Genomic DNA, 6,736 nt, shown 5'->3' with positions numbered 1-6,736 from the left:
AATTCATTTGTCTCGGTCACTTCATCTCATTTCTGGACATGTGCTGATATGGTCATCTGTTTCTATTTCTATTCAGTAGTTAGCTGTGGCATTAATACTTAGATGAGTGTGTGTTTTGGTATTTTTTATGCTTTCTGACTGCCTCCAGGTAGATGTGATCAGGAGATGGGCTTCCCTTTTCACTCTTCTTATTACTTGACTCAGAGTAACTGTTGCAGGTGTTGGCTGCCTACCTGGTATATGTCAGTTGGTATTGGTTCTTATCTGGATTGTGGGATTTTACAGGGTGTGATTGTATCTTGACTATATGACAACAATTGCTGTCTCTTCTTAAGTAATGTAGGGAGAGAAGATCCCATTAAAGATAATGAGGGGTGCCAAAAAACAAAACAACAACAGCAAAAAAAGACAGATTGGATGCTGTAGTCTATAATTGCAGAAAAGAGAGAAGAGAAAAAAAAAAAAAAAAAGAAAGAAAGAAATATGTTGCCTAATATGTTACCTAATGCCCTCTTTCAGCTTCTTGCTTTCAAGGCTACCTGAGAAATTTCAAGCTGCCACTGCTGGTTGTTATGATGTAACTCAGGATTTAATTTTTGGCCTGTTTCCTTTTTAGTCTGCCTGTCCTGCTCCACAATTACTGTTCAGGCTTTTTTCCTAGTGATAAAATTTCAGGGCATGCTGTGGCCATTTTGTGTTGCTGTTTGGTAATAAGTGGTAACTGTTCCTTTAAATTTTGAGGAGCTCTGTGCACATGCATAATAGAACCCTCCGGGGGTGGGTGTGGGGTGTCCACTCGCTCAGACACCTCCTCTAGTCACCAGAATGGAGGTGCATAGACAGCAAGAGACCAATAAACAAACAAACAAACAAACAAAAAAATGTCTACACCTTTATCTCCATGGTTCTGCCAGGTGTCCCTCACTGCTCTGATCCTTCCCCCACTCTGGGAGCAGCTGAGCGCCTTGGATTAGCAAGCACTGGATTTCTTGCTTCTGCTACAAATTCCATTGGCTGTAAGACTTCTAATTTTTAAAATATTTCTTTATATGTGGTTTAGAGTTCTGGGACTATTCTTTGAAACTCCTTGGTCCGGTATTCTGTGTTGTTGCTGACAGAGCTCCTCATTGCCCTTCTACCCTATCTGCCATCTTGTTTGTTTTCCTGGGATTGCACTCTTGATCTTGTATCTGCTCTATCCCACTCAAAATGACTGCACCAAGACTGACTGGCTGCCACAAATCAGAAAACATTACTTTTCTTGCTTTTGCTTCAAATCCTTCTAAATATTCATTTATATGGAGTTCAGAGTTCCTGGACTGTTCTACAACCCTATTTTGTCTAATATTACATGTTATTACTGGCAGAGGTCTACATGGCCCTTCTCCCTAATCCACCATCAAGCCTCCATCTTCTTTTGATGCTTTCTGCATCATTCAATATTTTGCCCATAGAATCTGTCAATATTGTATGTTGAGGGCCAAATTTTTTTCTTCAGTTTCCTCAGCTTAAGAAATGCTGAGTGTATCCGTCCCTTTTGATTTTCTAACTTAACACATTTCATTATAATATTTGACTTTGTCTTCTCAAACTGACCTTTGAAATTTTCTATTCACTCTTTCACTTCCTCCTTTTCCATTTACTTTAGCATCTCTATGCTGGAGAGCAAGCTTCAGAGTCTCTTCTGACATCCGTTTTGGTCTTTTCTTTCTTTCTTTCTTTCATTCTTAGTGACCTTTTGCTTTCTTCATGTATGATGTTCTTGATGTTATTACACAACTTTTCTGGTCTTTGGTCTTTAATGTCTAATGCATCAAATTTGTTCTTCAAATGATCTCTAAATTCAGGTGGAATATGTTCAAGGTCATATTTTGGCTTTTATGTACTTAATTTAATTTTCTTCAGCTTCAGTCTGAACTTGCATAAGAACTAGCGATGGTCTGTTCCACAGTGTGCCCCTGGTCTTGTTTTGGCTGATGATATGGTGCTTTTCCACCATCTCTTTCCACGGATATAGTCAATTTGATTTATTTGTATCCCTTCTGATGAGTTTCAAGTGTTGTTAAAATGATTCAAGTGTTGTTTAAAATGTTGTTAAAAATGGTATCTGCAATGAAGAAAGTTATCGGTCCTATGAAATTCTATCATGCTCTCTCCAGCATAGTTTCTATCGCCGAGGTCATAGTTTCCAACTACTGATCCTTCTTCTTTGTTTCCAATGTTTGCATTCCAATTGACAGTAATTATCAATACATCTTGATTGCATGTTTGATTAATTTCAGATTGAAGAAGTTGGTAGAATTCTTCAGTTTCACCATCTCTGGCTTTAGTGTTTGGTGAGTAAATTTGAATAATAGTGATATTAACTGGCCTTTCTTTAAGGCATATGGATATTATCCTTTCACAGACAGTGTTGTATTTCAAGATATATCATGATATGTACTTTTGCATGATGAATGCAACACCATCACTCTTCAACTTGTTGTTCCTGGCATAGTAAGCCATGTGCTTGTCAGAGTCAAAATGACCAATTTCAGCTCATTAATGCCTAGGATATTGATGTTTTTGTGTTCCATTTCATTTTTTACTATTTCCAATTTATCTAGATTCATAGTTTATTCCATGTTCCAATTATTAATGAATATTTACAGCTGTTTCTCTTCATTTTGAGTTGTGCTCCATCAGCAAATGAAGGCCCTGAAGGCTTTTCTCCTTTCCTATTATCATGAGCAACTCTACTTTTAGGAGGCAGCTCTTCTCCAGTCATGTTTTGAGTGGCTTCCAACCTGAGATGCTCATCTTCCAACACTATATCTGACACTATCCTGCTGTTCTTCATTATGTTTCAATATACAATATTTTGCTGCTGACAGTGTTCCACTGCTTTTCATAATTTTTTTTTGTGTGTATGTGGCAAAAAAAGTATTTATTCATTAATGTTCATTAGCCATACAGCCCCATGTCTTCCTACTAAAGAGGACAATCAATCCCTAGGGCATTGCCAGCATCCAGCTGTCCCATGACTGATCTCTAGTATCTATGCACACACACAGTCTGCAGTAAGAGGACTGGCCAGGAACTCAGACTGGGGAATACACACACTCTAAAGCAAGACTCTGAAATGGAATAGGCCCAGTTAAATGATCTACGTAGCTCAGCAGTTTTGATGAGTAAATGTGGAAATGTTGACACCAGTGTGGGAGGACAATCCAATGCTGTGTAAGGCAGTACCTCGGGTGGGTCACCCAGAGATGCCAGCTAGGGAGCACTCAGTTCTTCCATGAAGTGGGCAAGGAAAGAAACTCTAGGTGTTGTGGATTTTAAGAGGATCGTTACCACTGTGTATTTACAGCAACATCATGCTGAGGAACTCCGCTTACTTTAAAGGAAGTACCTCTTGGTTCTGTGATGGATTCAGGATCCTTTAGTGTAGACCCTTACAGACCACTCAGCCTGTCTGAACCCTCTGGCTTAGATGGAGAAATAATATTCACACTCTAGAGAACAAAAAACTAGGGCACCTTAAAGGACTTTTTCCAAGAGGCCTAGGGGTCCCAGGACACATATGCACCCATCCACAGGTCTGTTACAGGTGGTGAACATGCGCCATACACGGACGGAGCCCAGGGGCCTCTGGGCCACCCCATGCCAGAATGACACATCTGCCCCCAGCAGAAAGTGAGTCTTTTCTATGTGCAAAGAGAAGGGCTAGTGCGCTTCCCTGATGCCTCCATGGATTCTGTGAGGTAAAGGTTAGGGGCAAAGTGAAGGAGGAAGAAAACACTGACTGCCACACTGTCCTCCAATGGTCACACATAAAGCCACAAAAGCACGTGCCCAATGACTGGCAGAGAGCGGACTCTTTCTAAACCAGTCTTAAGACACTTTTTCTCTCTGTCACATACACACACACCCCTCCCAAAGGCTCACTGAAAACATCCAAACCCTTGGTTGGAAATGAGAGGTCAGAAGCACTTCAAGTGTAGTTGTGATTTGACCTGACTTCTAGTATCTATACTATACAGAAAGGGGGGTTTCAAAAAGTTCATGGACAAATGGATGTGAAAGACAATGGAAACTTTCCAAGAACTTTGTGAAGCCCCCTGACACTCATATATATCAGTACATACATATATCTATATGGATATGTATGTATATGTGTGTGTGCACGCATGTAACACATACACACATGTAACACATACACACACATTCATCAATGCACCTGACTGCTCGGGATTCCATCAGAGTTTCCAGGACTTTCGGAGCCTCTGCCTACCCGGGTTACTGCCTCCAACGAGCTCCAGGGCCAGCTGTCTTGTCAGACTAATGGTGCCATCTCCACTCTGGGTATGTGAGTGGCAAGTGGAAGACAAGGGAAAGAGCCTGCCTGTTTTCAAATTCATACATGTGCTGTTTCTTTCTCGTTAGCACTGTGCCACGTAGCTACGCAGCAGATTTGCTCAGGTTCAGAAAGCAGTAGATGCGGAAGGGGCTTCCATATGCACAGAAACAAAAAGCCACTATAGGGGAGCGGGGGAGTCTCCTGTCCTGATCCAGTGTTACCAGCTCAGTTCACGCAGAAGAGTCCAGTTCTATGCTCCTGGTGTCCCAACACATTTGACCACTCGTTGTTCCCAATGATCCCTGGAGTGTCTGATAGGCTGCCAAGTACAGCTGCGGATGGAAGGAAGGCAAGAGAAAAGGGCCAGGCTGCTGGCAAGTAATGACTGATAACGACTGATGTGTCGCCGAGTCATCAGACAGGGACGTAGGCTGATCCCAAGATACAGAAGAGAAACGAGAAGCTCTTAGGACTTGGAAGTCAGCAAGCAAGTGTCCTGAGTATTTTGGTAAATAAACCAAAAAGAAACAAATAAATGGGCTGTGTAGTAGAAGAGAAATATTCTTTTTTCTATTTCCGGGTCAAGCGGTTCCTACTGTGAATCTAACACATGTTGGTCTGCAGAGCTGTGAGCACTCTCAGGAGGCCCTGCCTTCTAGTATTCTCCGGTGTGTTGGGTTCAATTCTGGGTTGCCCAGCACAGACGACAGTGAGGACAACAGCATCCAGCCCTCTGCGTGTGTGCTCCAGGCCGACCTCAGTTCTTTTTGTCTCCTTGGGAGGCAGTTGTCTTGTGGCTCCTAGGTTGTTCCACACTTTCGTATACAATACGGTCCCAGTGAAGACAAACAGGGTGCCCAGCCAGTGCCATGGAGTGAAGGGATTCTGGAAGTACCAGAGGGAGAAGATGAGGCTCACAAACTTCCGCAGCGTCACCATGAGCGTGACGGTGAGGGAAGTGCATTCTGTAGTCAGGATGAACACGCCTTGGATGCACACACTCTGAGTGATGACATCCATGAGGAGATAGAACCACATGATGGGCATCATCACCCCGATGACTCAAACCAGGTACAGCTCGGACTTGTTGAACAGAACTGCATGGTTGTAAATGTCAGAGGCCAAGAAGAGGGAGCGGAAGGGCATGGTTATAAAACAGAGCCTCCTTGGGGTGTTTCCCAAATTGTTTGTTCACCGTTTTCTGGAATATGCCCATCCTTGCTAACGTCAGGAGAGCATATGTCAGTGTCCCAATATCTAGCAACCACCGTGCAAATGCCTGGAATCCATCATTCTCCCTCACGCTGGTCTCTGAAGTCACCTGCTTGGCTGACATGAAAATGCAAGTGAATATCTCCACAGACACCAAGGCAAGGGAGGCGTATTTGAAGACACTGTATCTTTTCTTCAAAATGATAATTCCTAGAATCATGTTGGCAATCAGAGAACCAGATCGAAATATCATATGCAGGAGCATGGTGATGTTGAGATTCAGGGCATAGTTGTTCACCACGCTGACGGTGAAGAACATGGTGACCATCACAATATAGTACCTTACTGGGATAGGTGACAGCTTCCTTCCCAAATCCACTTCAAAGAGGAACCCTTTCACAGCAATAAAGAGGAACTGTGCAAATGTCACGATATTCCCACATCCTGGATGCTGCTGTACCCTGAGCTCCGGGAAGATCATGTTGCTGCTGCAGCCTGCGAACACCAGGCACACCGCGAAGGCCGAGCGCATGACCCGGCGGGGCCAGCCAGGTAGCGTGTGGAGGTGCCCGCCTACACTGCTGCCTCCAGAAGCCCGGCCGCTGGGGCCTCCACAGCCCCGAGCATCTCCGCCCACCCAGTGCACGATTCTTCGCGGGCCCAGACGTGGCCCGGCACCAACGCGGCGGACCGAGATGCTGTAGTTACTAGTCAACATTGGTCCCATTCATCCAAAAGGGCTTCATAATGTTTTTAATGACTAAATATTTGAAACTTGTCTATCTCTCCTTCTTCCTAGTCTGTCTTCATCTGGAAGCCCAGCTGAAACCTGTCTACTGTGAATGACTCTGCTGGCATTTAAAATACCTGTGGCATAGCTTCCAGAATCACAACAATATGTAAGCTACCATAGTACAACAAACTGACTGATGAGTGGTGGATCCCAGGCTTTAGTGTGCTGAAATGGACTGGTATTGGGCATATTTAATCAGATAATCATATAGTTTATTATGCTGGAAATGACAAATTGAAGAGGAATCTTGTCATAGTCATCATCAAAATGAACATTTCAAGATCTATCTTGAAGTACAATACTGTCTGTAATATATAATATCCACATGCCTGAAGGGAAGACTAGAATCCTGGTGTGGGTTAATACACTAGACTGCAAGACTGGTGTTA

At 43.3% G+C, this 6,736-nt stretch overlaps 1 pseudogene; it reads right to left on the bottom strand.

Moving 5' to 3' along the window:
- Nucleotides 1-4,945: 4,945 nt before the first annotated feature.
- On the bottom strand, nucleotides 4,946-6,086 carry LOC102823197 (annotated as a pseudogene).
- Nucleotides 6,087-6,736: the final 650 nt, after the last annotated feature.

Source organism: Chrysochloris asiatica, unplaced genomic scaffold (genome assembly GCF_000296735.1).
Source record: "Chrysochloris asiatica unplaced genomic scaffold, ChrAsi1.0 scaffold00391, whole genome shotgun sequence".
Taxonomy (NCBI): domain Eukaryota; kingdom Metazoa; phylum Chordata; class Mammalia; order Afrosoricida; family Chrysochloridae; genus Chrysochloris; species Chrysochloris asiatica.
Note: the sequence above shows the minus strand (reverse complement) of the source record. Positions and strands in the feature narration are given on the sequence as shown.